Raw genomic sequence first — 11,126 nt, 5'->3', positions numbered from 1 at the left:
TAAGAGTGCTGCAGGTTTTTCCTCCCAAGGTGGAGAACCTTGCATTTTTCGGTGTTAAACACCATCAGGTTTTCATCTGCCCATCTGCTGAGCCTGTCCAGGTCAGCCTGGATCACCCACCTGTCTTCTGGCGTGGATGCTTTGCCCCGAAGTTTGGTGTCATCGGTGAATTTGGCCTGTCCGCTTCTGACTCCAATGTCCACATCATTAATGAAGATGTTGAACAATATGGGTCTGTAGCAGGAGTCCTACTTTCGGAGCCCCTCTGGACGTGTGGCTCTGCCCTCCTGCAATGGGCCAACCGCCTGCTTACTCGCCTGCCATGCCTTGATCTTACTTGTGATTAATAGATGATTAGAATCAGCGGGAGGCTGCCCATTTTTATGCGCCCCGATGACAAGGGGTGCTGTCTGCGGCTCCTTTTCCTTCCCTACACTGCAGCCCAAGCCTCGCAGACGGTGCTGGTGTGATCTAGCTTGGGCTGTGTTGTTATGTCTCGGCCCTTCGTTTGCTCTCGGGGCGTCTCGCTGACCCCTTCAGCTCTGGGCCTGGGCCAGTGCGCCCCCAAACAAAGCTGCGCCCCCTCTGGCGCCAGGAAACCCCACGCTATCGTGGAGCTCCTATGAGGCTCCTCCAACCACTTATAGCCTCACCCGGTCCTCTGGTAAAACAGAAAACACAAAATGCAAAGCCCCCAGGCTACAACAATAAAGCTAGACTGTTCTGGTCAAAATACAAATCTCTCCCTACCAGAGAGAGAGAGAGCGCGCACCAACCCCCAGCAGGAACCAGGGGATCTTCTGACCATCAGAGTTCTCCCCTTTGTTCTGGCTGAGTTCCTCCTCCCTCGGCTGCCGGAGAGGAACTGCCCTCCTGGCCTTCTGCCTGGGCTTAAGAAAGGCTAAGCTCCACCCTTTCCTGGCTCTAGATTTCCCTGGTTGCTAGGGCAACCAGCACCTGCACAGTCCTGGTGACTGGCAGCTGTGCTTCCCCCTTCCCACCACTAGGGGCCTCTCCCGAGCTGTTTCTGCTCTCAGACGCAGAGCACCTGAGAGCTCTGTGACAGGGTCCAAGGACAGAGTCTTGGGGGACCCCACTGATCACAGGACACCATGATGAGTGACTGCCATCAATTACTATCCTCTGGGTCTGACCACAAAGCCAATTTCCCAGCCAGCGGATCATGGAGGACCCAAAGCCACAATTGGCCAGTTTCGCCAAGAGGTGATCATGGGATACCAGATCGAAGTTTTTCCTGGAGTCAGGATATATGACATCAATCTCTTCTCCCTTGTCCAGGTGATGGGTCACCTGATCGTAGAAGGAAATGAGATTGGTCAAGCAAGACCTATCCACAACAGACCCGTGCTGGGTATCCCTTAAGATGTTGGTATTGGCCAGTCTGTTAAGGATGGCCTCTTTAATAAACTTTCCTAAGACCTCCCCCGGGATAGAAGTCAGGCTGATGGGCCTATAGTTAGCTGGATCCCCTTTCTTTCCTTTCTTGAAGATGGGTACCACATTGGCCTTCTTCCAGTCTTCGGGCACTACACCAGAGCGCCAGGAGTTTTCAGAGATCTGTGCCAGAGTCTGGGCTGTGATGATCACCAGCTTCTTGAGTACCCTGAGGTGTAGATTGTCAGGGCCGGCTGACTTGATGGTATCTAGCTTCTCAAGATGTTCCTTCATGAGGTCAGCATTTATGGAGGGCAGGGGATCTCCCTCACCCAGACCTCCCTGTTCTGTAGCGGGGATGGGTGTCCCATGGGACTGATGAAAAACTGACACAAAGTACCCATTTAATAGGTTGGTTTTTTCCTGGGCGTCAGTTGCCCCATCTGGTGCATCTGATCCAATGTTGCCCTTGCTTTTCCTCCGGCTCCCCACATATCTGAAAAAGGACTTTTTATTGTCCTTGATGCTAGAAGCTAGTTGGAGTTCAGTTGCAGCCTTGGCTTTCCTGGTTTGCTCCCTGCAGGACTGGACCAATGCAGAACAATCCTCCTTGGAGATTAATCTCGTCCTCCATCCTTTGTAGGCTTTTCTTTTTAGCTGTAGGAGGTCTGCTAGGTCCCTGGAGAGCCAGGAGGGCTGCTGTGCCCTCTTGCTGCCTTTCCTCCAAGATGGAATAGACTTAGCTTGTGCATTGAGGATCGCTCCCTTGAGGAGCAACCACTCTTCTTGAACTCCCCTCTCCCTGGGATCATGGTCCCTTAGGGCCTGATTGGCAAGCCTCCTGAGCTTGTCAAAGTCAGCTTTCCTGAAATCAAGGACTTTCGTGTTGCTGACTGACTTGCCAGCTTTACGGCAGATGGTGAAGGTGATCAGCTCGTGGTCGCTGTCATCCAGCTTCCCGTCAATCACTAGGTCGCCGATTAGGTCATCCCTTGTAGCCAGTCCCAGGTCGAGCAGCGCTTTGTCTCTTGTTGGCCAATAGACTTCTTGAGTCAAGTAGAGGTCATCGACGAATGAGAGGAAGCTTTACGACTGCTGGGATTTTGCTGTGATCTTCCCATGAGATGTCTGGGTAATTGAAGTCACCCATGACAACTGTGGTCCTGGAGCATGCGACTTCAGCCAGTTTCCAGGCAAACTTTTATAGCTCAAGGGTCCCAGTTCAAGAATGGACGAGCAGAAGATTAATCCAGAACAACCTGAGAAGCAGAATCAGAAAAATAGGTGGTGGGAACCAACTAGTTGCAGCGGGATCTAGAGCCAAAGGGGCTATACCAAGAATGCCAGGTGATCCCTCGAGCCACCTCTCTTTAGGCCCCATGATTCTGAGTGATGCCTTTGCCTTTGGGTGCTCTACCCGGGTTGTTCTGGGCATAAGTGCCAGTGCTAAACCACCTGTCTGCCTCCAGCCTGGGATGGGTTACTTTAGCCAGTGGCTAGAAAATGTTGCATACCCCTTCTCAAGGTGACAAAGCCAGGGCTTTTTGTGGAACGCATCCTGAATCAATACTTTGCAGAAGGTTTTACCAGTACTTAGCACCGAGTCAAATCCTTAGCCCCTGGACTAGTGGCTCTTCCCATAGGTTTGCTTAGCTGGAGAGATTTGAAGCCTGGTCTGGTGCTACTTTCCAGCTGAGGAGGTGCATGTGGAGAACTTGCGCACAGTAAAGTCCTTCATTCCCATCTCACATCATTGAACAAAAGACATGACTTGTCACATATGTCCAGTATTTAACCTATGATGACAAACTTGAGCAAAACAAAACGAACAAGAACCCCCCCCCCCACACACTTTTTCTTATTCTTTGTCAGGTCTTTTTAAGCTGTGGAGGTGTTGGGTATTACAGACAGGAAAGAATGCATGAACAGGTCTGAGATGGTCTCAACCCTCTTACCCCCTTGCAGGGGGGGAAAAAAAGGGTGGGAGGTATTAGAGGAGATAGACAATTAATGAAGCTGAGAGGCAAGAAGCTTTGGAGAATGCATTACAATTGATAGGAAGAGTGCTCAGATTTGAGCTACGAGCAGTGGCCTGTAGCTCAAATCTAAGCACTCTTCCTATCAGCTGGTTGGGCAAGAGAAACCAAGGAGTAGAAAGTGTCAGCTTTTTCCTTGTGCTACAGGTGTGAAGCAGAAGGAGGGGCAGTGCATGTATGCATGGACCAAGCCCCAAGTGGCCACACAATTCCTACCCTACTGCAGCCCCTCAGGGTCCTCTTCCTTTTCCTCTCACCTGCCACACCTTCATGGAATTATCTTATGATAAGGCTGCCCCAGGGTCCCAGATAGAGTCCTAGCCTTTTTTTGGACCAGCAGGTCCCTTCTGTATCCAACTGTCCCCAGTCCTGCCCTTTGAGCCATAAGATGGGGGCCTCCTGGCCCTATCAGTTGCACATGGCACAAGTTGCCTTAAGGCCTCTCTACAGCCACATCCATGCCTCAAAGATTTTTCAGATTGTCCACTGGTCCTGGTGGCCCCATCTGTTAACTAGCAGATCCACCTGGCATGCTGAGCCCCTAGCTCTGACCATAGTTTGGCTTCTGCCTGTCTTAGGCTTCAGCCTCTTTCTTGAGCACCCTTAGCTTTAAGCCTACCTATTGTGGCCTTATCCCTCCCTTCTCTGGTCCTCTGCACTTTGTATGGCTGCTGTGCCTCTATCTCAGCCTTCTGGGTTTCTGACTCCAGGCTGAGTTGCTTTCACTGCAGTAGCTTCCTGACCCCAGACCAAATGGCTCCTGCTGGTCTTGGGCCTCCCAGCCTCAGCCTGAATCAGTTTCAGCCCCTAAGGTCCCTGACCCCAGGCTAGGCTACCTCTGCCCCTTAGCCTGTCCAGCCTCAGTCTGCCCCCCACAGCCCTTTGGGTCCCTGACTCCAGACTAGGCTGTTTAACAGTGAGTGGCATCCACATCTCCCTTGTAGGCACAATCTGGTCCTTCAGTATCAAGCTCAAAACAAAAAAGCTGCTTTGCAAACTAAAAGTCTTCCCCCACTCTGGGTTAGTGTCCCCACAAGCCATATCTTACTTGGAGTGCTCTCATCCTGGGTTTCTTGGGTGCTTGTCAGGCTACTTTCTGCAGTCCTTATCTCTTGGGAGTTCCTCTGCCTACATGGCCAGACTGACTGCCTGGTTTCAGGCACTCATCTTGTGTGCTTCCAAAACCCCACCCCTTCTAGGTGGCTCTCCAGCTGATGTGGCAGGACAAGAAATGGCAGCATTAATTACTTTGGTTTCTGAACCTGCAGCAGTTAATGCCATATAATTTCTGGACCCCTGGGGAGCTGGAATGGCCTGCATTGGATCTGGTTTCTGAAATGACACTGCCATTCATCTTGTGGACCAGCTTCAGCCCATTTGTGTGGGCTGTGTTGGATGCCACTGCTTTAACGCATCCTAAAGTGTAACTAACTATTTAAGGATGCATATTATAGGCATTCCAAGGAAGAAATAAACTGATCTGTGTTCATGAAGTTTTATGAAAATTAACTTTTTTTTCTCAAAGCTAACAGGTTTCTACTTATACATAAGTACCTTTTTATTAATCTTGATTCACTGAAAGCTATCCATTTAGGTGGGTGGTACTTAAAGTTTCTAAAATGCTACACTTTGTTGGATAGTTTCAGTTCTTCTTCTAGAACTGCCCCATCTAGAGCAGAGGGGGCCAGTATTTTTGGCAGGCATGTCACAAATTAGCCTCACATCCTTCAGGTACCACTCTAATCCACTTTCCGTGCACAATCTGTTCTGTTTTCTGTTTCCTTCCCTGTGTTCCTTGCCTGATGATCTGTTTTGTTTGCTTTCTGCTTCCTGTACTACCTGCTGCTGCACTGCCTGTCCCCTCCCCAGTCTGCTATGTGCCACAGATGGGCTGCCTGTGCCACTTGTAGCATTTGTGCTGCAGGTTGGCCACCCCTGATTTAAAGAATGTTTATCGTCATAATAACTTAATTTCAGTCAAAAAGCAATTTAAAGCAGCAGTCATTTTCAGTCCCCTTCTAAGGACTACTTCACCCCTCTCATAGAAGATTCTCTTCTTTAAGGAGGTCAGTATAGTTCCAACAAGCTTTTATGGGTATGCTAGCCACAAGGAGAATGAAAGACTGGTAGTTCTGGTACTTTCATTCTGGCAAGGATGGCAGCTGTAGAATTCTAACCCGATTTATACTTTGGAAGAAGCTCCCCTCATAGTCTTCAGTCAAAATAAGAGACAATTAGCAGGCTGACTGCCTTATTTCCTCCAGAACTTTAATCCCCAGCATTTTTAACTTCCCCAGAGAATTTTAACTAGGGACATTGGCTCAATACACTTAGCTTCTCCCTGTGACAGGAAGGTCCAAAAGTGCTATATTCTTTTAAATAAAAGCAAATTTCTACTCAGTATAATGTGTCCCTGACAAATGCATTAAATGGACCAGATCCATCTTGGACTGAACTTTAGATACCTGTTTTGTTTTTTTTTTTTGTGGTAACAACTCCATACTATGTTGTTAGTATTGGGAACCATTAACTTCCTTCACTGGCCTCTCTATGTAATAGGGGTTGGGGGAAGGACACACTAGCTAGTTGTTCTGAAATGATTGAGGAATTCAGGCTTTTAGTGATAGAGGCCATTTGGAGCTACTTGGAAAGTGAATCTTCCGAGCACCAACATTAATGCTTTTTCAATAGCATACTCTTGACTACTCAAGCAGTGACTTAAAATGGTGCAAACACACTCTAAATAGAAATGGCAGATTGGCTCTGTCAAAAGTGGCATCCAGCCTTGATGCTTTTGTGATGACGTGCTGCATTCAAGAGCAGAAACTTGATTCCTAATAGAATATCCTCAAGAATATGGCAAGAGGGTACCTCTTCTTTTGTTTGAGCTGGGGGATTCTGAACAAATAGTTAAATGGATATAGCTTTTTGTAGAAGGAATGAATTGCACCCAGAGACCAGAAGCTCGTAGGAATTTGGATCTTAGCAGATAAAAAAAAAAAAAAAAATAATAATAATAATGATGTCTTGACAACCAAGGTACACACAAGAATTCCCTGGGTAGTTAGCTGTGGAAATGTACCCTGAAACAATAATCATTGAAACCTTAATACAGATTTACTTGATGTCTATTTCTAGTTCTTTGGGACACATTCAACATCTTTTATGTCTGTCAATTCATCCACAGATTTAAACATCGAAGTCTGGGTATGAGGCAAAATATTACCAGTAGAAAAAAAACATTTCTAAATGTGGGATAAAATCTTAACACTAAATTAGGGGTAAGTTAATACGTAAAAGGAGATTATCTAGCTTTCACGTAGTTAGGTTATGTGGCATTTTATTGGAAAGCAAAGGAGAACCCTGCCAGTTGAGTTCACTCTTCATGTGTTTAGTGAATTTGTACTAAAGACTCACAAGTGACTCTGCTAGTCAAGTGGCCAGTCTTTGACACAATGCTTGTTAACAGTAGCGTGTACGTAGACAAGCAGACCAAAAATAACCAGTACCAGTAACCAGAATTCTTCTGGTTGTGCTTATGGGTGCAAGCTCAGTGTGTGCCCACACCCCTCTTCTGTTTCCCCTCATCCCGCGAGTTTCAGAGCAAAACAGACTTCAAGAAGGAGGGAGCAGAGGGCAGAATCTCAAATATTGTCTACTGGGCCATTGATGCCCTATTTCTAAGAACTTGACTTAATTGTGAGTAATGTTCTTTCCTTCAAGTGGTTGTTTTTCCATATGTACAATCTCACGATGAATGACTCCAAAACAGTGCCTATTTAGAAGATTGTAGTAGGTTGTAGGGGTGCTGGTATGCATACCAGCCCAGCCTCTGGCTTTTTTACTTTTCATTCCATCCGGGAAGAGCACACATTAACTGCTGAAACTTCCTTAGCCTGACAAAGGGTTTTTGAACACGAAAGCTTGCTTAAAAATTGTTCACCAATAAATAAGTTGGTCTAATAAAGATATCAAATTCACCCAAAGAACCTTGTCTGCCATTTAGAAGAGAGACTTGTGTTGGTACAGTTCTTGGTAACTGAGCTCCAGACAGCTGCCCTGCAAATAACAGGTTGAGAGATTTCTTAGTGGAGTCACTGAAGCTGTCTGGTCTCTGGTAGAATGAACCAGAATGAACTCTAAATATTAATGTTCATGTCAAGTTGTTGTTTCTGCTGTTGCTGTAAGAGTAAGGCTCTGGGACCCACATAAACACCATTTGGGCCAGTCTTTTGTGTGACATAATTCAACAACATCCTTGATTGGGAGTTTAGAAAGTCCATAAATGTATTTTTCAACTTTATAGAAGGCTGTGTGGGGGGGAAGGGGGCAGGGATCTGTAATCGGTGCTTGAATCTCACTCTAATAAAGTACTAGCTCCTTCTTTGCTGTCTTCAGGCAGGAGTAGGGATCCAATTGCCATAGATCAGGGGTCGGCAATTATTTTGGGTGGAGACCCACTTAACAAGTTTTGGTGAGCTGTTGAGGGCTGTAAGTGTAGCCCTGCCCCCCTGTTGCCATCTTGAGACTGGAAGTCCTGCTCCCTAATCTCTGACCCTTGTGATTTGGAAGTCCTTCCCCTTGCCCCCAGAAATACTCCTTTTGGGAAGGGGATTTGCAGTCTTGGAAATGGGGGGGGGGGGGAAACAAATTATATAGTAAAAATGGAACACTGACAATAGCACATTAATTTTTTTTTTTTTAAGTATTTTTGCCCTGATTTGTGTGTGTTTGTGTGGTGTATATAAATAGATGATTGCATAATAGCTCAGAATGAGGTCTGTTTTTTGCATATTGTAGGGGAGTGTGGAGGGGGTATGGAGAGGTGGGTATGGGGTTTGTGTGGGTATGTGCGTGGATGTGGGGTATGGGAGGGGCTTTGGGGGTGTATGTGGGTATGGGGGGTTTGTATGGGGAATGTTTGTGGGTTGTGAGGAGCGGGAGAGTGTGTGTGTGTGTGTGTGTGTGTGGTGTTGGTGCATGCGTGGGTGCATGTCAGATGGCGTGTGTACACATAGGAGTGAGTGAGTAGGGCTTCTCCCAGAGGTGCATGAGCATGTGTGGGAGAGAGTGTGATTGTGAAGTCTGTGAGGGAGGGTTTGTGGGTATGGTGGGGTGTGCATGGGACCCCCTGTGCACACCCCTCTTTGCAGGGCAGGGGCTGACCAGCTACAACCTGGAGCCCATGGGCACTGTGGTGCCTCCCTGCCCCCACCAGCAGCGCACAGCCCCAGCATTCCCTCACCCATTCCAGATTCACCCCCGCTGGAGTGGATCAGCCAGAACCTGTGCACAGCCCCGCCCTAGCCTGTCTTACTCCTGCTCCGCACTAACTGCCCATGGCTTGTCTTGCCGCCCCCTGGGCATGCAGCGGGGCTGGGGCGGTTCTGCGGCTGGACTGCTTTTCTAGGCAGCCCAGGTGGCAGGTGGCTCCTTCCAACTGCTGCCACTGTCAACCCCAGCCCCGTGGTACCTGTGGGGAACTGCAAACACAGCCCTGACCCCATGCGCCCTGTGCCTACCCAGGCTGAGCAGCGGTGGTGTGAGACAAAGCTGTTGCTCAGTGAAGGGGGAAAGCAGCCCCTCCCTCTCCCACTGCTAGCAGTTTGCTGCTGCCAGGATTCCCTGCATCTGCTTTGCACTACCAACGCTGCCCTGGGACAGCCTGGAGGTGGTAGTGACATCAGCACAGAGCAGACAGGGCAGCCCCACATCGGCTCCGGGCAGCTGCAGAGGGAACTGCAGGCAGCGGGAAGGACCACTTTCCCCCCTACACTGAGCAACAGCTTTTGTCTCGCACCAGGGCTTCTGAGCCTGGGTGGGCGAGCCTGTAGCAGGTATGGTGGATGTGGGGTCAGGGCTGGGTGCATGAGTTTCTGCTGGTACTGTAGGGCAAGAGCTGCCTGCTGCCTGGGCTGCCTAGAAGCCCTGTGGAGCTGCCCCAGCCCTGCTGTGTGCCCGGGGGAGGCAGGATGTACCACAGCTGGACTCTGCCTGAGCCAGGGGATCAAGGCACCTGCTGTGGGCTGGGTAAAGGTCCATGGGCTGTATTTTGTCTAACCCTTCCATAGTGAAGTGGTGACTGCCTGACATGTGAGCGTTGAGGAATGAGAACTCTTTATCAGAGAGACGACTCTCAGTACCTTGAAAGACTTGAGACTGCTGGGTGAGTGGAGAGAAGTTAATTCTCTGCCGGAGGGACTGAAATGACACCCAGGGACAGCTTAAACTAACATGAGGAATAAGTTACGGGGGTTCATCTCTAGCTGGGAGATCAGAGTAGCTGTAATAGAAGCTTCATAAGAGGAAAAATCTCACAATACTTGATCAAGAAGTGACTTAAGTGTTTAGTTGTACATAAATCAGATCATTTATCCTTTTTTTAATATTAAACCTCACGCTGGGCATAAATTCTAATTGTGAACTGGGTGAGGCAAACTCCATTTCCTTCACACGTTAAAGCTATATAGCAGGGGTGTCTAACCTTTTTGAATGTGAGGCTGGATCATGAACTTTTTATCACCCAGTGGGCTGGCAAGTCATATTCAAAGACCTCACAGGAAGTGGTATCACATCAGGAAGTGATGTCACGTGACCTTTGACACCAATGAAGTTACAGGAAGTGACAATGAAATGGGTCTGGAAATGTGGCTTAAAATTCAAAATAAAAACAATATGAAAGCAAGAATGAAATAATACCAAACACTTGACTAAAATAGACACATTTGCTTCTACTCACTTCTCAATGAATGAAAGAAGCATAGTGCAAGTTGACAGATCAAATGTGGAAAAGATATCAGCCAGAGTGGAAACTAATCAAAGCAACAAAATGTGGGCATTTTTGAGAATAATCTTCAAGAAGATTTACCTTTATTGAATTAATAACTTGTTAGTAACACATCTGCTGCACAGTGTAAAAACAATATGTACATGTCTACTCTTAGAAAATGAGAAATCCACGGTTTCCTCTGGCAAACAGAAATGTCCATGATTGTCTCCATTTTTCCTTGGGAAATGGAAAACCCGGATTCCTGCTAATCATTCAGTGTTTCAGTAGGACAACCTGTTTCAATCTATCAAACCGTGTTCCTGTTCAGAGAGCGTTCCCTCCAAACACTCTCCACAGGGCCCTTACGGTGCCAGCCTCCAACGTTTTCCTTTCCCTCCCAGCATGCTCAAGGTCTTGCTGACTTTCCTAACCAAGAGCACACATTTGCCCCTTGGTTGGGGGACAAATCTTAGACCTGGTTCTGCCACTTTTACCTCAGTCTATGCGTGCCAAACTTCTGTTCTGTTATGAGTATAAACTGTTTTATTATGCTGAACTTCTGTTATGAGTGTACACTGGTTTCCAATCACTTACAGACATTACACTCTTAGCAGTGTACCTGGCTGTTGTGTTGCTGGCCTTTTTCTGCTCTATATCCTTGCTGTTCTCTTTTGAGAGTAGATTGCACAGTTGAGTAGATGCAAAAGAGCTCTGCCTCCTTGAAGAGTCCCAATCAGATCCTTGTGCAGGAGCTGGAGAAATGGCCAAGCAATCAACAAAAGTGATTTCCCTTGCTAAAATCTGTTAGAGGGCTGTAGCTTCTCACTGGTTTCAGCTCGGCGCTTGCTTTGAGTGGGGCAGGGCCCCACAGCTCCCACCACCCCATGCTGAGCAGCACTGTAGCTGCAGGGGCTCTGCAGACTGGA

At 47.8% G+C, this 11,126-nt stretch overlaps 1 protein-coding gene and 1 long non-coding RNA gene across 5 annotated transcripts in view; both read left to right on the top strand.

Moving 5' to 3' along the window:
- Window positions 1-7,073, top strand: part of LOC109323368 — a 16,496-nt gene extending 9,423 nt beyond the window's left edge. The window contains exon 3 of the long non-coding RNA XR_002104640.1: window positions 6,986-7,073. This is a non-coding gene — a long non-coding RNA (uncharacterized LOC109323368). The remainder of the gene's footprint in view (window positions 1-6,985) is intronic.
- Window positions 1-11,126, top strand: part of UHRF2 (ubiquitin like with PHD and ring finger domains 2) — a 165,499-nt gene that overhangs the window by 13,163 nt on the left and 141,210 nt on the right. The gene's annotated exons all lie outside the window — the stretch shown is intronic.

The sequence above is a fragment of the Crocodylus porosus genome, unplaced genomic scaffold, assembly GCF_001723895.1.
Source record: "Crocodylus porosus isolate Cpor-Errol unplaced genomic scaffold, CroPor_comp1, whole genome shotgun sequence".
Taxonomy (NCBI): Eukaryota; Metazoa; Chordata; order Crocodylia; family Crocodylidae; genus Crocodylus; species Crocodylus porosus.
This window is presented reverse-complemented; position numbering and strand designations above follow the sequence as displayed.